The sequence below is a fragment of the Dermacentor andersoni genome, chromosome 2 (genome assembly GCF_023375885.2).
Source record: "Dermacentor andersoni chromosome 2, qqDerAnde1_hic_scaffold, whole genome shotgun sequence".
Lineage (NCBI taxonomy): Eukaryota > Metazoa > Arthropoda > Arachnida > Ixodida > Ixodidae > Dermacentor > Dermacentor andersoni.
Window position 1 is genome coordinate 79,609,810 of NC_092815.1, and position 25,630 is coordinate 79,635,439.

Sequence of the window (25,630 nt, forward strand, 5' to 3'; positions counted from 1 at the left end):
AGAATTAAAGTTCGTTGAGCCGTTGCATATATACTGGCTGATGAAATTTCGCAACTAAGCATGATCGTACGTTAGCTAACCACCAGTATTTCGAATGCGAATAAACTGCTCAATTTATAAAGCATACTTAAAACGCACAATTGAAGACATTCGTTCACTATAGTCATTCATCGTTATTGTTAAATTTTCTCTGCGAAGGTCGCATTCGGACACACCTGCTGGCCGATTTCTGCAGTCTATTAACGTCATGCCAAATCACGTGTTAATATGTAGCGCATAGGCGTTCAGTGCGGTAATTCTTAACCTCAAGCCGCACCTCATCGCAATTTAATCAATATCTCTCCGAGCTGGCAGCGAATTAGGAGCCGCATTGTTCCCTACGGGAACAACGCAACCGGCTCTCACCTTTATTGACTCAAGAGAAGGCAGCCATTATTGTACGAAACTCTGTAGGGGTAGCAAAGTGCGCTTCACTCATTCACAGAGCGTCGGTTGACTATTTCGATCGCAGTATTGTAGTGGTGCATGTAGTGATGATTTTGCGACAGCTTCGCTAAATTAACCTTAATTCACCTTCATTAACACCAAAGGTCTTGGGTTCGACTCCCACCAGAGGTCGAGGGTTGGAGTGGCTTAATTAATTTTATGTTAACTTAATGTGGCTAATTAGCTTATACTTAACACGAATGGTTATGGGCTAGAATTCCATAATCAACGATATCTTAATTAAGCCTGCCTTATCATGTTTGCTATCGAACGTGATAAGCAAACGACCGATGCGGCCCAATAAGCGTTTATCCTGGTCGAATCAAGTTGCACAACATTGATGACACCGGGCAGCGTAGAGATGAGCAAGTGGCACAGTGCTTACGCATACTTAGAAAACTAGCAGAGGAGTTTCTGCGTGAATTGGTTATTCTTATTTGCCCGACGCCAGCGCCTGGTAGGACGGCACGCTTACGTTATCACAGACATCAGTCACTCGTTGCGATCGGTCATAAAAATAGAGTGCAATAGGTGGAAAGTAATCCTTACTTTTTACGGCCCCAATTACCATATTAATCGCATGCTCTACAAGCAGCAGTAAAAGAAGCTTATTAGAAGATATTCATTTTAATCAGACAATTGATTGTTTCACTTTGGCTCACGAGTTATGTATACACCTGTCCGTAAATTATTGCGGTTGATTTGTAAGGTTATTATTATTATATTATTATTATTATTATTATTATTATTAGATTTAAAAATGTATATACACTTGACCTTCAATGTGTAAGCGAGGAGGAGGCTGGCGCCTGCCACCGAAAGGGGCACAACGTTTGCTTCAACATCCCAGAACAATGCATGGGCTACAGGATACGCCGCATTAAAGGACTCAGCATCAGCTTTGACCTCCTGGAATTTTTTGCCGTGCAGCATAAAGCGCGGTGAACTCGTGTTCTTGCAATAACCCCCCTTCCCCCCCCCCGCATGAGAAGTCGTCCTCGCTTCCGCGAATCAAACCCGGGACCTTGTGCTCAGCAGCAGCACGCCATGACCACTGAGCCACCACTATAGGTCATAGAATCATACAATGAACGAAAATAATGCTCAGTCCAAAACCAACCATTTACGAAAGGGCGTGTTATGTAAGAAACTCCGCCACGATAAGTTTTCAGAGCGAATTCTCGAGCAGACAGACCGTCCAGACTACTGCAGCGCGACGCTATACGTAAGGAACCAGGTGGCCTGGTTGCTCGGGCACGCAATGCCTTAGAGTTGAAAAGGCACTCCTCGGAGATTATAACAATACAGCCATTGGAACTCCGCGTATGAGTTGTAATATCGCGTACCCTCTCCGCTGCAACTCTTCTACAGAATCCCATTGGGCGCTCCGTTTGCGTTGGGCTTACTTGCGTTTTAGCTAATTGTGGGAAAACTACATGTCGCGTCAGCGATTCACGTCCGCGAGAACCAAGCCGCCGTCGCAATTCTTCTTGCCGCAAGCGCGACTGCGGAAGGCGTAATTAAATGCGTACTGTGTCGTTAAGAATTCCGAGCACACCTTAGTGCATATGTGGACTAGTAACCTTGGGCAGTAACGAGAAGCTCTATATGTAGTTCAAAAAGCGCTTTTTATTTCGTATTCTCCTGATTATCTCTTATATGTTGTAGTCCTATCTCTCGCTCTAACTCTCTCTATCTGCCTCGCGTCCTTAATCCCTTCTTTGAAATCATTTCTGCACTTATATTCAATGCACTTTTCGTCTCTTTGTCTCAGTTACCGTCTTCTTTTCCACGCACTTCAATTTTCTTTCTATATTTTGTTTCGGGTTCACCCGAAGCTGCCTGTTTCGTAGCCATGACTTCATTGCAAAACGAAAGCCGAAAAATGAAGGAGCATCATTAACTATTCTCTTTCATTCACTCTTGGTTGCCATGGGTGACGCATTAACGAGTTTCGTGCTACACCGTCACATGCTCAAAGAGCTCGTCCTACGAGAGAGCCCGAGACGGCATACCGACTCCCCAAGACAACTCACTTTGAGAGCCCGACCCAAGAAAATTAAAGGAAGAAATATAAAAAAAAGCAGAAAAAGAAAAGGGGGTGGGGGCGATAATTTCTTTGCGTGCCGCCGACACTTATTGGATTTCATCGCATCCCCATTAGGAGACACGGTCTTTCGTAGAGTGATTCCCTTGGCACGACGACACTTCTAAGCAGACTGTATAGGACCTTCGTTGCGAAGTGTGTTCCAATGTGATTACTGCAATTAGCTCTGGTAAAGTTACGTAGGCGCAGATTTACACGGCTGGTGTAATGGCAAACGCATGCCTCCGCAATATTGTATTTCTGTCATGTTCTGTCGAGCGCGAACGCTAGGCAGAGGGAAGCAGACATTTAGAGAACCACCTGACTGCGTCGCTTTCATTCCATGCTTCTTCGCTTCTCATTGGCGAGCCCTAATTAAACGACACCTGTCTCTTTACTCTGCATTTGACTGCTTTTCTAAGCTTGATTGCTCACGTTCTGCTGCGCCCGATATAAAGCATTCCAGTTAGTCTTGCTGCGTTTTCGTTTGCCTGAACAGTTATAAACTTTTCGTACGCGCAGAATTAGATTTTATTGCAGTCCCAAAGTGTGGTTGGAATTATGTCGGCCATTCACGGCATTCTTAATGGGATGTGATTACCACCACCAGATTATTACCAGCCAGCCAGTCGAGCATTGTTTAGCTGTCTTTTGCCATTTAAAATTGCATCCCTACTTGCTTAATTGTGGTACTTTACTGCAGTAAGTGTAACCAATCTGCGTTTTTGCTCCGTTTCAAGAGCTCCGTTGGATTGTGTAAAACGATTACTGCCTTTACTGGAACTCGAGGCACAGCTCATATGCAATAGCCCCACTAGCATACCGCATGTCTGTCTGTATACTGGATAGGCAATGGCGAGCTTACTGTATAAGTTAAAACGAGCTAAATGTGTCCGAACTTGTAGCAGTTAGGAACATGGTTTGTTCCGTGTGGAAAAAGATGCAGTTTAAGAGGAACACAACAACAACAACAAAGAAAAAGTCGGGCAGCTCGATCGTACCACGAAGCGACATGTTGGGATAGCTGCTAACTACCTCGTTCTCCCTCTGCTACCTTTCTTTTTTCTCAGTCGTTTCTCCTAATGATCGGCTCAAAGTTTATTTTTCACATTTGGTACATCGCAGGCAATTTGGGGGCGTCTCGTCTTTTCCGAACGAAAAAGAAGACTGCTGAAGGGTAAATTTTTTTTTGGCCATATGTTCTTCATTAAAACAAGCATTTGCTGCGTTTACTCGAATTCGTATGATCGCCGCAAATGAACCGCATTTACAGCTAAGATCGCGTCAGTACCGTGGCCGAGTGCTTCGAGCTCTGGCATCCGAACTGATAAAAACAGGATTCCAATCTCATCGGCTGTTCTGAACAAAGTGATTTCTTTGTTCCTTTCAAATTGCGTCGCATGTCCGCGGCTGTTTCGCATTGGTCGTGCTCACAAAATTATGTGCCCGAGAGCATCTATACGCTTCTGAACCCGTCAGCACGCAGGGGTTCAGGGTAGGTAACCTTAAAAACTGAGGTTGGTGAGCACTCCAGCAACAATGAAAGCAATCAAAAATAGGTTTGCAAGTAGGACGTGGTTGGCGATGGTCTCAATCGGCACTACTAATGCGTCCATATGGTATATTAAAAAAATAACGGTAATGAAACGGCACATTCTGCACGTTCTGCAGATACGCACATACCAGGCAGTCAGTGATAAAGATAAAAGGAAATCCAAGCCCACCTAAGCACTTCTTAGGAGGTGTGAACACGTTTTAATGCGAAAGCATTATATGCTCCATTACGCGAGTATATTGTACAGAAATATTGCACCGAAAATGGCCGACGGCGCGAAGAGTAAAAACGCCTCACGAAATGCTCGCATTGATGTCAAGTTTCTCACGGAGGTTCCTGTAAACAAAGTAGATTATTGGTTTGGAAACGAAATGTGGGAAATTTTGGTCTGGGTGGGAATCGAGCCCGGGCCTCCGAGGGGCGAGACGAGCGCGTTTGCCGACAACACGGTGGCTCCGCGGTTCTCGTTGACTAAAGGTGTGCCTATTGCTTTGGTCATTGCACATGCGAGTGCGAACCGAATGGGGACGAGGGACGCCCAGTCAGGAGTGCGTAAAATAAAAAGCATTAATGTTCAACTGAACGGCGCTGAACGTTCCTTCGACTGACAAACTCCTCGCGGCCAAGCGAGCGCGTTGATATGCTTGGCGCGCTTTGATTTGGCCTTGCCGAGGCGCATTTTGAACGCAGGCGAGAGCTTGGCGGATCAGGAACGCGTGGAAAGAAACATTGCATCAAAAGAACTATTATGATTGCGCATTCCTACGCGTAAGTAGTCTTAAGCGTCTCTGCCGAATTATTTGCCGTGTTTTCACTCTTTACGCCGTCGACCATTTTTAGTACTATCTTTCTGCCACGCCGACTACGACGGATTTGCTCTCAATACGGCATATAGTGCATTCGAATTAATAATGAAAAGGTACGAAGACGCTCGAGTGGTAATACATAGGTACAATATGACTTTCATGGAAGAGTGCCTACGGCAATGCTTTCAAAGATCGCTGCAACGATGCGTTACTCCATGGCACAGACAACATTTTCTGCACTGAAAGAAGGATCGTCAAGGCGATTCATCGCCGACCTCGGAGCACATATTTTGTGCACCGCAGGTTCACTGCTCCATTCGACAGGAAATAAGGTGAACGATATAGACTTTCTAACTCACCCGCAACAAAGAGAGTCCCAGCCGTGCCTGTTGCAATCGTGCGCGGCATCGCGCAATGTTTTTTTCCGTTGCCGCTCCAGCGAGTCGGGTCAGGTTAACTAACCTTTCCCCACCACGAAGTCGCTTCCGAGTCCGGAGCGCTTCTCCCTCCCGCAGACAGCGGTGTGTCAACTGCTGCGGTCTCCGCGAGTAGGCAACAGCCTGCGGAGAGCGCGGAGTTTGCACCGCGCGCTCGCCCTTCGCCTCCACGGCGCCGCGCGTGCGCAGAAGCTGGCTGCTGACGTCGTTCTCTCTCACAAACGGAAGGACTCACCCGCTCCATTCATCCCCACGGCTTAGCGTTGGCCTCCTTCTCTCGTAGACACAGCTGCGTGCGACGACTGTGACCGTGAGGAGAGCCGTGAACACATCATCTGTGTGATGGTAATGGTAGGTGTAGAGTTTTAGTCCGAGGGCTACGGATGGTCAAAGAGTGCCAACATATTCTTCGTCTGATCTCGATTGAGCATACAGGCTGCGCTAGCCTAGCCCTGGCGACAGGCCACTTTCAGAACGAACGGTTTTTAGATTGCTGGCCTCGTCATCCGGCGTGCCAGACGGCGATCAAAGCGTTGCTACGTTTCTTATTAACAGATTTATACAAACTACTTCAGCACTCACTGGCGATAATGGTAGTGCTGTACTGCGATCGTAAGAGTGAAGAATGAGGGGAATCCCGAGGCTTGATCTTTTGTTAGTTACAGTCGTACAGAGCAAACACAGAATGAAGTCAGGATATGCATAGTGGGAATTCGGCGTTATGTTTATACGGAATGTTGAATTCAAATATTGCGGCACAACTTATCTCACGACGACTATATATGGTGATGCAATTAGTACTGGAGCAATGTAGTGACACACACTATTTGTGAAGCCATGCTTATTAAGGCGAAAGCCTTACGTGGCTCACACTCCGGATGGTGTGAAAAAGGTACAGAAAGTAACGTGCGGTAAGAAAGTGCGGTACAGAAAGTAACGTGCGCTCGCCTCACGCGAACATGCGCTCGTGCCACTGCTCGCGCGTTCGTCGTCGTATTCTTCCACAGCTGGCTCCGATGCTGCTCTTCGTGCCAAAAAAGGCAATGTTAATTAATATAGAATGAATTCAGGCACTCAAACCCACGACCTTCGGTAGGAGTCAAAGCCTCGAGCTTATGTGGAAGTCGAACCCGCGACATTTGGTGTTAAGGTGAAGTTAATTAAGGCACTATTAATTAATGCAGGGTTCATTATGGATCTCCAACCCACGATCTTTGGTGGGAGTCGAACCCACGAGCTATGGTGTTATTTAGCAAGAAGTTAATGAATGGACAGTTAAATAAGGTAGCGTCAATTCCGGCTCTCGAACCCACGAACTTTGATGTGAAAAAACAAGTAATAAGACGTAACGACGCATTCGAATGAACGTATAATGGTTTCCAGCAAATACGGACGCGAGTGACATACGAATGAGAATGTCAAGAAATTTAAAAAATGTCTCTTGAGCGCGCAGGCTTTCACTTTCACCCTGTTTGGCGTATGATAACCTGACACAATTTCTTTAGCGTCTCTAGTGGTGATTTTGAGACTTTTGTTGTTTCAGCTATATGCGACACACTCCGCTATACTGGCCCACTTTGTTATGGCATTCGCTTACAAAGGTAAACGATGAGCATGCCCGCATGACGACAACTTTATGACCCCGTTCTAGTGACGACGATATAATGACGAAGATGGAATCACTTTGATGGAAAAACAAAGGCGTTATCACGGCGATGGCATGACGACATTGAGATGGCGAAACTGTTAAAGGCCCTATCTTCCTTCGCAGCTGGGCGAGAAAATGACGCCGTAAACGCAAAACGTCTGCTGGCACGAGACCCTCAGAATCAATGCAAGCTTAGTTCCAGCGGGTTCTCTGGAGGATGCTCACGTTGGGCAAAAAACGGGGCGCACTTGAGAGCCCGAGTCTAACAGCCCCAGTGGCAGTACGGAATAAACAGAAGCACATGCAATCGCGTCGTGGCGGGTGTTCCTTCGTCTTTAGGGCACGTGGTAATGTGAGAGAGGAGTAATAATAAAGGAAAAGATAGAGAGAGGTTGCCCGAAAGAGCCCGACTAGAATTTTGGCTCTCTACTTAGCAATGGTTACACTGCAAACCAACGTTCTTTCTGGAGGGCTCTCTCAGATCCTGTTAGAATTTACTAAAACGTGACACAATGCGAGAACAGAAATTGGACTCATCAACGATGAAATTTCAAACATGGACAAAACCAAAAAAGAAAGGGAAGTAACTTTCAAACGGTGTGCCAGAATTCAGCTCTTTGGACCTCAAATTTTTTCTTTCTTTCTTTATGTGGCGTCCTTAACTTCCCGTTGCCAGTCAGTCACATTTACGTACGAGGGCCGTCATCGCCAATTCATGAATGAGCCGTGCCTGATGCGGAAACGCAAGCAGAAAAGTGCGCACTGGAAACTGTTGCAAGCACACCAGGACGTGAGCCCGGTGACTTGAGGATAATGTAACCTTACACGCATATGGATTGTACCCTCAAGAAATGTTTCCGATGAAAAAACAAACAAACAAAGAAGAACACACCTAATTTCTTCTGCTGCTCTAGTAAAGCAGGCCATAGGGGATCGTGGAATCATCTTTTTATAGAATCGCTTGATAAACGTAAGGGTCCCGTTTTCAACGTCTCTACTCTGGGACTCTCGTCTATATACGCGCATCTTGCAACCTTTGTTTTTGTGGATGAAGTAAAACTGAAACGTTAATAAAAAAACATCTCTGCCAGACTTACTGGTGGAGGGTATTACCGATAGGCGACGTTATCAGGTGCCGCAGATTTTAATATAGCGCTGCAGTAAAGTTCTATAGTTATACCAATCTCTGTGGTTTGTGGGTTTTCAAATATTTCCGTCTAGTCCTTGGATAGTCCTCAAGTTAAAGGCCTTTGGTTACATGTGCAAGAACGCTTCATAAACAGCATAACTTTGCACGGGAGAAACTACGCCTGCGGATCATTTTATCACGGTATTATCTTTTTCAGCCCACGTAGTTTCAGCTTTAAACAGGGTTCATTGGATATATCTGCGAGAGTTGTTCGTCATGCACTGAAGGAAAAATAAGCTGATGATGATTATGATGAGGATGATGATGATACGTCGTGTTTCACTTGCAAAGGTGGACTTCACACGTGTGTCCTAACACTTCCAGTATAGAGTTAGAACATATAGTACATTCAACTGTTTTATACTGTAGATAGCAGCACGTTTTATTCTTGTTGTTCGCAACAACATCGTGGTACTTTTAGGTAGCTACAGACAATCCCTACATGAGCTGCCGACTTGATTTGAAAATTATAACAGCGCTAACACGTGCATCCACAAAGGAAGAAGGACGAGACAGAAGCGCTGTGCTTGTGTCTCGTCCTTGTTCCTTTGTGGATGTATGTGTTAGTGCTGTCATAATTTTCACATTAAATATGCACCAACTCGCCCAGAAAGAAGTTTTAATGAGCTACGGACTATCAGAACGCCAATATCTGGGGCCTTTCTACTAATTTCGACAACCGTGCTCTATTAAACGTGAATTTAAGTACGCATATATGCCCGTTGTGCATTTCAGCTCTTTCAGAGCACTTCACCTCGATCGGGATTTGATATTCAGGCATCGTTGTAGGCAGCAAAATGTCATTGTCATTAAGTCTCTGCTTGTGCGTGCATTACTATTCCCAGGGCCTCTCCGGACTCTTCCTTTGTTTCTAGCTCCAGATTTTTTTTATTTTCTTTGCGAAGCTCTCCAGGTTTTCGTGACCGTAGGGGCTGCTGCGTGGCTGTTCACTAGCCGAATATGCCAACCATTCACAGTGGAGGACGCGTGTGACATCGCCTTTGGTTTCCTTGCACCAACACCTGATGGCAGTCGCCTCTGTGCACGGATATGTAGTTTGGAAAGAGAGCAAGGAGTGCAAAATGCCAGCCCAAATTTGAACGCTGAACAGATAACAAATGTAGTCACTCGAGTCGAGGAAGAACTTACTTGGCAAATGGCCAAGGAAAGAGTCGGAATATAGTGAGCTTCTAAGTGTAATAACGACAGAGATACGGAAAGACAAACAACATGTTCGTTGGAAAGGAAAAAAGAAACCGAAAAGCTGGTGGAACAGAGACATACGAGAAGCGATCACCGAACGACAGAAAGCATCCCGAGAGCACAGGCAGGCAAAGAAGACGCAGTTGCCGCAGGATGAAGTGGCCAGTAAATGGGAAATATACCGGGAGAAAAAGCCTATGGTTCAAATACTGGTACAAGAAAACATAAAAGATGACAGTGAACGTTGGTAGTCAGAAATACGTAAGAAAAGCAAGGCCGCACCTAGAATATTTTTAACCACATAAAATTAATAGGTAGGAAGTCAACAACAATACAACAACATATCCTAGACAAAGATGGAAACAAACTGAAAGGGGAAGCAGCATTAAATTGCATCCGAAAAATAACATCTGAATCTTTCCAAGGCAAGGACGAGGTTGTATTTGAAGAAAAAAGAGCATGACAGCGAACCAGATGGAAAAGGAGCTGGTGCTGACAAATTTCAACTGGAAGAAAGCTGAAGAGAAAGTTCCTAAGCGCACAGCCACAGGGCTAGACGAGGTTCCCGTTAGGCTGTATAATGAACTAGGACCAAAAAGTAAGGAAGCTCTGGTGAAATCAGTGGAAAGAACTTTAAAAGACAAAGTAGAATGAATTTAATTTGTAAAGGTAAGGGGGGCGAAGATAGAATTCACTCGTATAGACCGTTGACCATTACATCGGTAAGATGCAGGTTAGCGATGGAGGCGATCAAATTAAAGCTGCAAGCATGAGCAGAAAATAATGTCATTTTGGGAGAACTTCAGAATGGCTTCAGAATAGGTAGGCGTATGGATGATAACTCATTTGTTCTTACTCAGTGTATTTAAATATATAGAGTAGAAAGCAGACCATTATATGTGGCCTTTTTAGACATTACAGGAGCGTACGACAAAGTAGACCGCAATATTTTGTGGGATATTCTGGAAGGGGAGGGCTTAGGCGACGATTGTCTACAGTCTTTGAGAGAGATTTACCTAGAAAATATCGTTTACGTTGGATGGAAAGGGATCAGACGTGAGGAGAAAGTTGACATCAACAAGGGACTGAAGCACGGATACCGTTTATCCCCACTGCTGTTTATGATGTTCATGGTGAGGACGGAGAGGGCGCTACAAGGAAGTAATATCGGGTTTACTCTCTTGTACAAACAGGCAGGTACAGTAGTAGAGCAGCAGCTTCCAGGTTTGTTTAATGCGTACGACATTGTGCTGCTAGCTAACAAGTAAATTAATTTGCAACGTCTGGCTAATATCTGTGCACAGGAAGGCTAGAACTTAGGTTTGAAATGTAACATTAGAAAATAAGAAGTTATGATATTCAATAAAAACAGTTGACAGTGGGAATACCGGGTCAGGAAATACCTCGCGTAAAAGAATATAAATATCTTGGTATATGGATAAACGAAGGCAATAGATGTATGGAAACAAAGGAAAAAATAACAGTAAAGGGGAAGCAAAATGGCAGCCGTAATGAAGCACAGAGCGCTATGGGGATACAATAGGTACGAAGTGCTCGGGGGTATGTGGAAAGGTCTAATGGTTACAGGACTTACTTATGGAAATGCGGTTGTTTGTTTGAAATCATGGGTACAATCAGGACTCAGTGTCAACCAATGGTCCGTGGTACGCCCCGCATTGGGCGCTCACGGGACGAGTACAAATGACTCTGTGCAGGGTGATATTGGCTGGACAAGTTTTGAAGTGAGTAAAGCTCACATGAAATTTAATTATGAAGGAGTACTCAGGAATATGGAAGAAAGTAAATGGTCTGGTAGAGTGTTTAGGTATTTTACAGGAAAAATATTGATTCACAGTGGAGAAAAAGAACTAGGAAGCTTATCAGTCAGTATGCGGCCTGTAGTGTGAGCAACACAGCAAAAAAGAAGGTCAAGCGGAAAGTCAGAGAGACTGAAACAATCTCATTGGTGGCCGCAACGGAAAAGAAACCTGCCATGAGTAACTACTTAATAGTAAAACACGAAATAAGGAAAGAAACAATTTATGGTAATTCAAAGGGAAGCTTCATTACTTTTCGAAGCGACATCGGGATGCCTTAGAACACGGACCTATAAAGCGAGATATAAGAAAGAAGAAGAAGCATGTGCTTGCTGCGGTAAAGCTAGGGAAACGATGGAGCATGTTTTATTAGAACGTGAAGATATCTGCCCAGCGGTCGATTTAGGCACCACGGGACTCCTTGAAGGCCTTGGGTAGGAGAGCAGGAGGAAAATAAACATGTCCGCTAAAGAGATTAGCAACAGGCGATTGGAAGATTCGTGGAAGAAAACTACGGAAACGACAAAAAAAAACGCATACGTACAAAAACACAGTTCACAATGGGGGGTCAGAAAATTTGGTTATGGGAATTCATCGCGCGCTTTCTTTCTTTTTCTCTTTTTTTTTTTCCTTTTTACTCTGGGTAGGACATTAGGCAGTATAATAGCAAGAGCTTGGTGGCGCAACTCATTGTTATCAGGAGTTATGGTATTCAATGAAAACATTGAACAGACAGTGTCAATATGGAGCCAGGAGATACATCGTGTAAAAGAATAAAGATTCATGGTTATATTGCGCTCAGTTTTACAAACACGATATTAAGGAAGGACAGGACGTGGACGGACGTAGCGCACGTCCGTCCACGTCCTGTCCTTCCTTAATATCGTATTTGTAAAACTGAGCGCAATATAACCATGAACGTTCACCAACTAGCACCCTTCATTGCATTACTAATGAATAAAGATGCCGTGGTATATGAATAAACGAATGCTATAAATATATGAAAACGCAGTAAAAAAGCTAAAACAGCAAAGGGGAAGAGTAAATGCGGCCATAATGAAACACAGAGCGCTATGAGGATACAGAAGGTACGAGGTGCTCCGGGGCATGTGGAAAGGAGTTCCGACTTACATTTGAAAATGCGGTTGTTTGCTTGAAATAAGGCATACAATCAGAACTCGATGGCAACCAAAGGTCAGTGGGACGCCTCGCATCGGGCTCTTACGGTGAGACTACAAATGAAGCTGTTTAGGATGACAACCAAATGGCCGGACAAGTTTTGAATTGAGGGAATCTCACAGTAAAGTTGATTATGAAGAACGACTGAGGGATATGGAAGAAAGTAAACGGGCTGGGAGAGCTTTCAGATATTTCTACAAGAAAAACACTAATTCTCAGTGGAGGAAAATAACTAGGAAGATTACCAGCAAGTATGCGACCTGTATGGTGAGCAACATGGCAACAAAGAACGTCAAGCAGAAAATCAGAGAGGCCAGGTAATCTCATGGGTGGCAGCAATGTAAAAGAAACCTGCTATGAGCAACTACTTAGGAGAAAAAAACGAAATCAGGAAAGAAACAATAACTCAAACGGAAGCTCATTACGGTTCGAAGCGAGATCAGGAGGCCTTAGAACACGCATTTCTAAAGCGAGGTAGAAGAAGGAAGAAGAGGCATGTGCTTGCTGCGGTAAAGCTAGGGAAACGATGGAGCATGTTTTATTAGAATGTGAAGACATCTGATTCAGGCACCACTTGTCTCCCTGAAGTCATTGGGTTCTGCGAGTGCAGGGGGGAAAGTAAAAAGTAAACATGACCGCCATAGACATTAGTAAGAGGTGACTGGAGGAAGGAGTGATAGACGTAGGCAAACGACAAATAACGGAGGCGTACGAAAAGAACGTTTCCAATAGGGGTTCAGAAAGTTTGGTTATGGGAATTAATCGTGTTTTTTTTTTTCGTGTTTAATAAAGGAGGACATTAGACAATTTAATAAGAAGAGCTTGGTGGCGCAACCCAGCGCCCGGTCCAAAGGGGACGCTCGTAGCATGCATTCGTCCATCCATCCGCGGCAGCGGTGGTCATACGGGGGAAAGGAAAACAGCTGCCTCCATTCCACTCTGTGGAAGCGTATGTACAGCGAAGCTGGTGCGAACGTTAGACAAGCACTACCACCCCAACTGACGTTAGACGGCGTTACTTAAGCACCACCACCATAAGCGAGTACGTCACACGCGCACGTAAGTGTGTGGAAGCGGAGCATGTATTCTCATTCTTATAGGCTCTCCGGCAAGCGCAAGTGTCTTATTGAACTAATTCAATTTCTCAACGAGACATGTGTCAAAAAATTCGTAAAGTGCGATTTACACACAACCTACAGACATGATAGCACCGGACTGGGACTCGAATACACGAGAAAATATAATTCCGTTACGAGAAAACTCAAACACAAACCCCTTTTCCAGCTGCCATAGTGGTACTGCTGTTGAACAGTGTTTGCCATAATGCCGGTTATGCTCGCAGCACGCGCTGTGCGACAGATACGACTGGCAGAGCGCCCACGCATCAAGGACAGATATATTCGTCACGTGCGCATGAGCGTGTCCGGAAGTGTAGCATACATCCTCATTTATGCAGGCCATCAGCCCTTTGCCGTAAAAGAAGTCAAAATGGAATATACAAGTACCTATAGTGCCAAGGGCAAATAAAGAAAAGAAAAACAGCACAATAGCCCAAGAATCTTACAAAACATCATCAACAATTACTACTGTGGGAGATACGGGTGGTTCTCCTCCGTACTCTTGGGACAAAGGAACGACAACACACAGTAGTGCAAACAGTCACAAGGGCATTTATTGCACCTTTCATACCATGCCTGCTAGCCGAGTTCATATCCCCAAAACATGCCGATGGGCGCGCGACAAATCTAGAAGTCCGACTCACCGCGAGCGAGCGAATATGTTCGCCCCATGCTGGATCCCAACGCCTGGTCGTTCGCGTGTTCGGTCACGCCAACGGAGGCGCGCTCGAAGGCCGCCACGCGAGGCGGTCTCGCAGAAGCATGGGTCGCCGCGCGCGCGTGGGACGTCCACGCCGTGCGCCCGACCCGCCGGGAAAGCGGGTCGCTCCACCCGCGGCACGGCACGTCCGTGCTGCTTGCTGTCGCCAACCCAAGAGGCCAAGCGCCTTCCCTTTCGGCGCCCGAGTAACCCCGCCGCGACAGTCGCGCCATCTCTCGCACCGCGCTTGTACCACGCCGCGGGCGCCAGGCCACGCGAGCCATGCGGGAAAACAGCATATCAGGGGATGCGCTATGCGGGAAAAACATCAGGGGACGCGCGAGAGTCGCGCATCCCCACATCCCCCCAACCTTAAATCACTTCTTATTCCGGCGAAACATGTCACACGGTCTAACATTAACCCGTGCTTCGCGAACAAGGTGGTACATGCAACAGTGGCCGCGCCGGGGAAATGTCCACACGCTGTCCGTAACATGCGAGCCGACTGTCCTTGGGGTACACCGCTGGCGTCCACCGGTCACAGCAGCAGCTTTGCAGACTCGACGGCATCATTCCAGGCCAGGACTCCGGAGACGACGACGCAGTAGTCGGTACGAGCAAGCGTCGCTCGCGCCGACGCGCCCTGCTGGCAAGAGCCGCCGTAGCTGTCGGTGACCGCTGGCTCCTTTGTCCGCCGCCGAGGGTTGTGAGCTGGATGCATGAGGCCGCCGAAGTCGCTGCGCCGAACTGGCCACAGCATCACCATCGCCCGGGGTGACTCGATCGTAGTCCGGGGCAGCCGCGCAGACGATGTGCAGGTGACAGCCAGCCAGGGGTGACTCCAATCACGCTGCGTACACTCAAAACACTCGGCAAACACTAAAGTAGTGCAAGGGAGAGGAATTCTGCATGCGCATCGCCCACGTGGTACGATGTTCAACTCGGCTAGCAAAAGATCGGGCAGCTACTCAGATGCTAAGTTCACGTGAACGAAGCTCGCTTCCTTGAGCCGAACGAGTAATTTCAATTCGTGCGAGGCTAAATAGAATGAGGGAAGCAAATTGCAACGCCTCAACGCCACGGTCCACCAGGTTGTGTCCCTCCACGTGCGACAGGCAGCTTCGTAAAGCCTTAGGCCTAAATCGTCGCTACTCTGACAACAACCGGCATCCAAAAACAACACCCAAAATGGGCGCAAAACAGGCAGCCGCGAGGAGACGTTAGCTCTGTGAGGTGGTCCTACTCCGCTCGGTGCACACAGCATCCGAGTTGACGGCGCCCACCGTCCCAGACGGTGTCGGAGCGCCCGGTGCCAGGCCGCAATACCAGTCAGCCCGTCGTGGCACCCGTGGCCCGCGGCCACCCGGCTCCCAGAGCCGCGACTTCATCCGAGTCAAAGAGATAGAAGAAGCTATTTACATAAGAAATTCGGACCACCCACGAGGCTTCCGTACTCACTCGCTTCAGGCTTGCCACTGCTCCGCGGGCGCTCAGCCTCGCTCTCCCAGGATGCAGACCACGTGGCTCTCGTACTGACGAATGTCATTAAAGAAAACACTTGCGAAAAGGCTTAGCATGTTGACGTGTTCAAACACACTACAGCCACCGCCGCCTCGCTCAAGAAAGCACGCCGCCAACGCTAGCGATCAAAATCCACGCTAGCCCTACGCTTCGGTTCAAACAAAGGTCTCGAACGAAGCAAAACTGTTAAATCTATCGTCCGATGCCCCAAGAGGTCCACGTTGGGCAGCCAGATGTGGGAGATACGGGGTTCTCCTCCGTACTCTTGGGACAAAGGAACCGCAACACAGTAGTGCAAACAGTCACAAGGGCATTTATTGCACCTTTCATAGATCCATGCCTGCTAGCCGAGTGGCTATCCACAAAACATGCCGATGGGCGCGCGACAAATCTAGAAGTCCGACTCACCGCGAGCGAGCGAATATGTTCGCCCCATGCTGGATCCCAACGCCTGGTCGTTCGCGTGTTCGGTCACGCCAACGGAGGCGCGCTCGAAGGCCGCCACGCGAGGCGGTCTCGCAGAAGCATGGGTCGCCGCGCGCGCGTGGGACGTCCACGCCGTGCGCCCGACCCGCCGGGAAAGCGGGTCGCTCCACCCGCGGCACGGCACGTCCGTGCTGCTTGCTGTCGCCAACCCAAGAGGCCAAGCGCCTTCCCTTTCGGCGCCCGAGTAACCCCGCCGCGACAGTCGCGCCATCTCTCGCACCGCGCTTGTACCACGCCGCGGGCGCCAGGCCACGCGAGCCGTGCGGGAAAACAGCATATCAGGGGATGCGCTATGCGGGAAAAACATCAGGGGACGCGCGAGAGTCGCGCATCCCCACACTACCTGTCAAACAAAAAAAAAAGAAGGAAATGTCTTCTGAATGCGCATGGTATGTTGCTCACAACTGCAGCAAGGAGAGCAAACTTTTGCTACCTTCCGCTCTAACTGGTGCCGCCGACTTTCAAGTGATTCGCATCGACCGCTGTTCGATGAATGGCGCCGGGCCGCACGTCTTAATTTAATTAGGCAGCCGGGATGCACGTTGCAAGTTAACGGGCAACGTGCAATTACGCAGGCGGTCTCTCTTTATTTTTCTCTCTTCAGAAGCGGAGGAAGTTTCTGTTGAACAAATCTCTTCGGATTTACCACTACCTGCGCGAAAATCGCTGTACCGTAACTCAACTCCTACGCAGTGAAGGCGGCGAGAAAGTTAGGGAACAGCAGTCTAGATTCTCTTCTGCAAACACGATACTACGACGTAACTAAACGCCATAAACCGCTTGAAAAAAAAATGAGAACAAAACCCTAGAAACTGGGGCTCTGCCAGGGCGAAGAAATAAGTTTGGTGGAGATAAACTTTCCACTACTAGTTTGTTTTTCCTGTGTTTTTCATTGAGTTAAAGTTAAACAAAAATGACCAGTAAAACTTATTTTGTTAAATGTGGGCTTGGATAAAGTGCGCGAATGAATTTTACAGGGGAAGTCGCGAAATCTGCCAAACACCGGAACTCGATCATTGTTTTTTGATGCTGCTCGTATTCTTTATGTATTTCGTACGTAATTTCACGCCTTGATCCTAAATAATCTCCAGAAATTTTCCGTCGATGGTCTGATTTTTCTTTCTTGTACTCGAGTACCATGTGTCTGCAACTATTGTATCGTGTCAAGAAAATTTTCTTTGTGTGGCTTCATCCTCCTCTGCCTCAGCTTCTTCGCTGGTTCAAATTTTGAAAACGCGCATCCACCATAGTGGAAAAGTTTGTAATTAAGGATTTAAATGTTCAAAATTATAGGAGCCTGTATTCACAAAAATATTTTACGATGGAACTGCTTGTAAGGTAATATTCTAGCCTGATAGATATTTTTGATGAATACGGCGCCTGCAATTTTTCCTGCAAACATGCCTACGTTTTACACGCGCTGTCAAGTGTTTGAAATTTTCACTTTGGGATCATTGAAAGTACGTTATCTCAATTGTATTTATTTATTTATTTATTTATTTATTTATTTATTTATTTATTTATTTATTTATTGCATACACACAATACACAATACTGTTTGGACCGATAGCCTTGACGGCTAGTTTGGAGTTCAACAACAAAACAGAACAGCGTATACACTTATTGTAAGAGACAACTTAAACACAGGTTATCAAAGCATTTTTACCAGGAAAATAGAGTATAAACAAATCACTATGTTATCACATCAGGGGATGTAAATAGAAAGACTCAGTCAGCATTCATTAAAGAAGCTTTTTAAGCATTGTACAAGGTTTTGGCTAATCCTTACAGAGTGTTAGTGCGTTCCATACTATAGCACCGTTGAACTCCACGAGTCTCTGTCCATGTACAGTGTGACATATGTACAGTGTGACATGGTGGTAAGTTAATACAGTTGTTAGTAGCTGCCCTCGTGTTTCGTGCCGGAAAATTAAATATTGTAATGGGTAGCGGATCATGAAAATCTAATATTGCATTGACTGCCTGAGCAAGCGTTACTTTATAGGCCTCACTGAACGGCAGAACACGAAGCAATTGAAACAGAGGTTTACTTGGATAAGTATGTTTAGAAAAATTAACTATTCACAGCGCCAGTTTTTGAAGACCGACGACAGGTTCTGCATAGGTTTTGTACGTACTTCCCGAAGACTCTAAACAGTAATAAATGTGACTCTGTATAAAAGCAAGTTAAGGTATCCGTAAAACTGGAGGGTCGAAACACTGGCGGGCTTTTAACGATACAGGACAACCATACGCCAGTTTGGAACATACCTTACCAATTTGACATTTCCAATACATATCCGATTCAAACCAAACTTCTTGATATTTGTAGCGGCATGCTCTATTCAACCGGACACTATTAAAAAATATAAATAGGGAGCCACAATTCATTTCCTTCCTCCTGGAATGGAAGACTACAAAACTGGTTTTGTCGATGTTGAGTGTAAGCTCATTCTGCGTGAATCATTTCGCGACATGACCAAGTTCTTTATTTATTTTGCCCTGCAGTTCTGCACTACCCAACAAAATATAAATCCGTATCATCCGCGTATAATAAAACTTCAGAGCACATTAACACAGACGGAAGATCGTTGACGTATAGGGAAAAGAAGACGGGCCCAAGGACTGAGCCTTGTGGAACGCCCATTGAAACACTAAGTGAGGCTGACATGAAGTTATTAATTACAACATACTGCTTCCGCTACGAGAGATAACTATTTAGAAGATCCGATATTCTCCCCCTAAAACCGTAAGTATACAGTTTATGCAATAATATGTGTTTTAAACTTATCAAATGCTTTTTTTTTTCAAGCCTAAAAATTCAACAACAGCAGTCTTATTATCACGCAATGCTGTACGTATTAATCAATTGTGTCAGTGCAAGGACTGCAGATGATGTGGATCTATGAAGACGAAACCCATGCTGCTTAGGACAAATAATGTTGTTCACCTAAAAATTTCTGGATGCGTGTACAAATTATTTTCTCAGACAAAGTATTAAATATGCTTAGGACAGATATTGGTCTATAGTAGCGGAGGGCAGAAAGATCTCCTTTCCCGCTTTCAAGGATTGATTAAACATATGCAGCAGATGAATACCTAATATATATATATATATATATATATATATATATATATATATATATATATATATATATATATATATATATATATATATATATATTGTCTTGCAACAGCCTGAAGGGTAGTCCATCTGGTCCCGCCACGTAAATTACAGAAAGGTTTTTCACCACCGTTAAACTATCCACCAACTCTATATCATCCATCGCAAAGCTATCACTAACAGGTTGTATTGGTACGGAGGGTTCATAAGCGGGAGGAAATTTCCATGCTAATAACGGCCCTATGTTAGAAAAGTAGTGATCAAAAAGCATGTATACCCTTGCTTGATCGACTAGTTCGGGCAATACAGGCTGATCTGAGCGATTGCCGATTACATCATTTTCAATAGTCCATATTTTGTGCATGTTTCCGTCGGCCTGCTGTACCATCGAGGAGTAATATTGCTTTTTTTCGTTTCCGCATCAGAGATACTGATTTATTCCTGAAGCATTTAAATTGGCTCCTGTAATAGTAGTTACGTGTGTGTTGCTGTGCTGGTGTGCCCACTGTGCCAAGAAGGCAATAAAATGGGGGATGGCTGATAAAAGCAATATGTGTCCCCGGCTGAAATCGCAGGCGTTCTAGTAACTTTGACTGGACGTGACGTCTATATTGCTTACATGTCTGAGATCATGCATTATTCAGAATATGGCTAACCCATACTTTCACCGGAAGAACTCACACTGACACGCCCAGAAGCAAACATGAAGAAACGCATGTCTTAATTTGACTGCTGCATGCCTGTCGACGTCTAAAACTGCTGCCTTGGGGCAATTTAAATACCGACGCCGTTGTCAAAAGAAATTAAACCGGATGTACCCTTGATGAGCATTGACGCACCAGAAAGGGTCATTGTAAACTTTTCTTTCTTGTTGTCGGAAACTTCCATTAGATGAACGCTGCCAAATGTGGAAAAAACGTGCGAGATTTTAATCATGTACATGCCACAGTGTCTTAGTTTGTCGGACATTGAAAGGCTCGTAAACTCATATTCTTCGTTCTTAACATTCCTCCCCCAATAAAATAAAGGTATGTGACAATAAATCATAAGTTATTTTCATCGACCGAAATAACTGCGCCTCACTTGATAGTTTTCCTCAAGGCTTTTCTGACTCCGGCTCGACCGCTTCTAATCAGAAAGTATTATATGCCCCATTACGCAAAAATCCGCAATCGTCGGCGGTGTGACCGAGTGACGGTACAAAATATGGCTAGGTGGCGCAAAGGGTACAAAACATGTCAAAATGCTCGGAATGAAGTGAAATTTCTTAGGGAGGCTCTTTTAAACAAAGCACGCGTATACTAATGGTTCTGAAATGAAAATTTTGTACATTTCGGTCAGGGTGGGAATCGAACCCGGGCCTTCGGGGTGCTACAGGAGAACGCTTCTCCGACGAAACGGCGACTTCACGGTACCTGCTGACTAAAGATGTGTCCCAGTGCGTGCGTCATTGGACACGTGACGGCGCAGCCAATGGGTGGCGCTACGTCATGAGTGTATAAACCGGGCGCGTTGCCTACCATGCGTCACTTGCCCATCGTCACTTGCCCATCGTCACTTGCTCCTCGTCGCTATTGCGATGGACTCGGAAGCGACTACCTCAGCGGCAGCTGTGAAACGTGTTCGCCCACGGAAGTACGCCTCAGAAGAAGAAGCAAAGGAAAACAAAAAATGTCGCATCAGGAGTAAACAGGGGGGGGGGGGGGGGGGGTGCTCGCTGCAACTAAAACCCCCACCAGCATGTCGCCAAAGGAACGCCGTGCAAGTGTACAACGTCCACGGCTGAAAATGGAGGATCACATAGCGTGAAATAAAATCAGTCATCAATGAATCAATCAACTCTGTTTCGCATTTGTTCTTCTTACAAAATAGGGGGGAATTTGGGCAGGAATAGTTTGGGCAGGAACAAAAAGCTACAGCAAAGTAGCTTGACGAGGTTCCTGCCCACGTTTTGGCGTAAAGGATAACAAGCAAATCATACAATTTATGCAATGAACATAATGAATACAGGTGAGTAACGCATATAAAAATGTAGAGGCATACATTGCTACAAGGGAAATTATACCAAAACAACACATTCATGACATAATTATTTCATGTACACAGTAAAGTTGTACATAGTGGAACCCGTTATAACGTTAACCTAAGTACATTCGTACGTTTAAGGAATTATTTATTAAACATATATTAGGTGCACTAGTGTCAAACATATGGGAATATTAGTTCAACTAAAGATAACCATTTAATAAGTGCGCATTTGAGATGTAAAACTGGGTGTAATCAATTTATGTTCAGAATAAGAAATCTCTTAAACTATTTCCTATTAATGTGGCACAAATCAGTTCCTTGGCCATGTCGGTACCTTAAGTAAATGAGCATGCAGTGTTCTAGTATATTTATTCCATGGTTTGTGCGTGAGAAAGGTATTGCCCATTGGTCTCTGTTCCGAATATCATATTGGTATGTTTGAGGTTTTCTCCGATTACCTACCATTAGGAAAAGCTTATTGTTAAATTTCAAACTGTCCTTAGATTTCATAATAAGATTAAACTGGAAAATCTGTTGCAGAGGATGCACGTTCAGCGTGGCAAACAGCTAAGTCGTGCGCGCGCAATAAGAAGCATTTGCAATGTGGCGAATGGCTGTCTTGTGTAATAAAAGGAATTTCGTAAAGTTGTTTTTTGATATGTATCCCCATACAAGGTTACAATAATATATATGAGGAGCAAACATAGAATTATAAAGTAACAATTTAACCTTGGACGGAAGTACTTGCCGAAATTTACATAGTATACCACAGGCCTTTGCCAAACATTTTGCCACATGATTGACATGTGTGTTCCTGTTCATGTGCTTATTAAAAATCACACCCGATGTTTTGACCTCCTGCACAAGTTCTACATTTTCTGATCCTAAGTATAGACTGAGGTTACGATTTGCTAGGTATTGCGCAGGTGTAAACAAAAGAGCTTTAGTTTGGGAGGCATTAATTTCTGGGCAGTTTAAGTTAGTCCATTCTAATAATGTTTGTACTGTAGTATTCGCTGAGCAAGTTAGTACGTGGACGTTAGTTGACTGAAAAAAAGAGGGCAGTGTCATCTGCATACATGACGCAAGCGGCACGTTTATTCAGCGTGGATATGTTATTTACGTAAATATTAAATGGTGGTGGACCCAGTATGCTTTCCTGCGAAACTCCAGTCGTTATTTCTAACAAAGAGGAACGATTTGCATCAATTACAACGCACTGCTTTCTATGTTTTAAGTACGAGTTTAAAAGGTCAATTGAAGCACTTCGGAATCCATAACGTTCAAGTTTAACGGCTAACGTTTGATAATTTATTCTATCGAATGCATTCGAAAAATCAATATATGTGCGTAGGGTCGGAAGTTTATTTTCGAAACCGTTAAGAATAAGTTCCTTCTGAGTTAATAACGCTAGTTTGGTTGGCATACCACGGCGACAACCAAACTGCTGTGGAAGTAGTAAACAGTGTTTTTCACAAACACATGAAACTCGTTTGCTTATATTTTTTTCTAAGCTTTTGGAGATGACAGCTAATATAGATATCGGCCTGTAATTTGAAAAGCTATCTTTTTCACCGGATTTAAATATTACAGTTGCTCTGGCACATTGCATACTTTCAGGGAAAGTACCCGTGGATAAACAGATGTTAAAGATAATTAAATTAAAGTGCTGGTGACAAGATGTCGAGGATATATTTAATGGGCCTCATTTCTGTTTCATCAATATCATGCGCTCTGCTATTCTTTTAGGGATGTGAAAGTTGAGTGTATTTATTCGGGATTTGTTGGTTCTGGGAATGCCGTTTGCGAGTTTGGAGTATCTACGAATGGTTTTCATGCATCATGCAGTACATTAGATTTAGGTGGGATTAGTGTTATAAAATATGTATTAAACCTATGCGCTAATTCTTTTGCCCTCTATTATTGTGTTATACATTTTGAATTCAAGCTCATTTTTCCGAGCAGAGCCGTTGTTCAAGAGTTTATTGATTTCGCGCCAGACTAAGATCGCTGTTACCAAGTCTTTCATTAAAGAGGTTTTCAAAGTAGGTATTTTTGGTCCCGCACAAAAATTTGGTCACGTGGTTTCTGAATATATTTAAATGAGAGAGAACGTTCGGGTTCTTTGTTTTTTTTTTTTATAAACTTGGCAAATCAAATATCATTTTTCTTAACCAATCTATAACACTGATTTGTGATCCAAGGTTCTCGTAGATTTCTTGACCTCTTAGCTTGGTTATGGAGCTTAAAACAGTTGTGATAGGCCAACTTAAGCAAGTCCATGAAATCATTATACGCTTTCTGAACGTTCCCGCATTCATATACTGGGTTCCAATTAACGTTTGTTATTCCACGTCGAAACGCATCTAAAGTGCTGATGTTTATATCTTGCATAGTGAACGATTCAGTATTTTGTGCTCTATTTTTGAAACTGGAATTGTGTTTGTATATCATATAAACAGGAAAGTGGTCACTGGCTCCTGATATAATCGTGCCAGACCTTACACAGTGATCAGTATTGTTTGTAATTAATAAGTCTAAAAGGCTTGACGAATGGCAGGTCATTCGTGTATGTGTATGTGTATGTGTACGATGTTTGTGCAATAATAAGAGTGGAGCAATATTTAGAAATCGCGGGTGGTAGCTGTGTTTCGAAGCATGTTAATGTTACAGTCTCCGCCTATGATCACGTTGAAGTTAAGTGCGTCAAGAAAATTCGTTAAGCATCTGAGGAAAACAAACAAAATGCCCTAACGCGCCCATCAGGTGGCCGGTACACAACCACAAACAAAGATTTGCGTACTCTAACGTGAGAACCTCGTAGTCAGGTGTGATTCTGGTGAATTGTGGTAACGGGGTCCATGAAATTTCTTGTGGTATTAATTGTAATACACCACCACCCCGACGAGAGCATCTGTTAACGTAATAACTGTGGTATCCTGGTAAGTGAAGTACATCAGATTCACAGGAATACGAAGTTTTCGTAAACATGATCACATGAAATATAACAAGAAATTCACTAAGAAACATGCGCAATTCATCTAGTGTTGCGCGCAGACTGTGTATAGGAATAGAAAGCGGCTAGATAACCACTAATCGCAGGAATCGTGATATCTTCCGGAACAGTCATAGTGATAGAACTATCATAAGTGATATATTTAAAAAAACACGATTAAAGCTAACTTCGCCAGTTCATCTCTCCTTTTTTTTTGCTATTGTCATCGCAAGTAATTTCCTTATATACGGGCGCAAATGTTCATTTCCGAAGACTGTTTTTTTTGTTTTTTTTTTTACAGACAAGCCTATTTCATTTGTAGCCACCATTGTCTTTTGTGCTTTTCCAAGCACTGCGTCTCTCGCTTCGCATGATTTTTGAAAACTACCGCGATGCTCGGACTCGCATCAGAGCTAGGGTTCTGACCTTGGAGTGGAGCCATGCCAATTGTGGTACGTTGACTATTTATACTTGCGGTATTTCTGCGTCCAGGAATTCGGTGGCAGATCTCAACATCATGCCCTGACATTTGTCCTCCCAACGCATCCCCAACCTTAGCGAGCGTGGCAACAAGGTTCTCGTTTGTTTCCTGTGGGATCCATTTAACTTTAGAATCTTTTGATCCTCTAATACTGATCCAGAGCTGTGATACGCATCGAAAAAAAGACACCGTTCTGCCGCAAAATGCTCCGAGTGCTTACGGTTTGTGACCAACGCATATGCAAACAGACACACCGAATCAGCAGAAAGAACTTTAATGCATGTCGAAAACATTTCACCAAAGAGACTATAATGCTTTCGCATTCCCACACGTAATAAGTGTGTGTGTGTGTGTGTGTGTGTGTGTGTGTGTGTGTGTGCGTGTGCGTGTGCGTGTGCGTGTGCGTGTGCGTGTGCGTGTGTGTGTGCGTGCGTGCGTGCGTGCGTGCGTGCGCGCGCGCGTGGGCGTGTGTGTGTGTGTGTGTGTGTGTGTGTGTGTGTGTGCGTGCGAAACTGCCATGACAGTCGTCTTTAGCCGTAAGGCTAAACACGCATACCCAACCCAATAACAGCCCAAGAAAGGCGTAAGGCGTATTTCTGAAAGGAAAGCCCTCCGCGAAGCATGACTCGTTTTGTTTATTTAACGCGAAAGCGTTAAGGGCCCCACGTCGCAGGAAATCTGGCGCCGGCGTCCCGCGTCCAACGACGGGCGTCGTTTCGGCAAAAGTAATTACGAACCACGCATACCCAACCAATACCGAAAGCTGCTCAT

At 44.8% G+C, this 25,630-nt stretch overlaps 1 protein-coding gene across 1 annotated transcript in view; it reads right to left on the minus strand.

Annotated features, from left to right (window-relative positions):
• LOC126541783 (oxytocin receptor-like) overlaps window positions 1–5,463 on the minus strand; it is a 73,160-nt gene extending 67,697 nt beyond the window's left edge. The window contains exon 1 of the mRNA XM_050188711.2: window positions 5,293–5,463. The gene's annotated coding sequence lies outside the window, so the exon portion shown is untranslated. The remainder of the gene's footprint in view (window positions 1–5,292) is intronic.
• Between the last annotated feature and the right edge of the window lie 20,167 nt (window positions 5,464–25,630).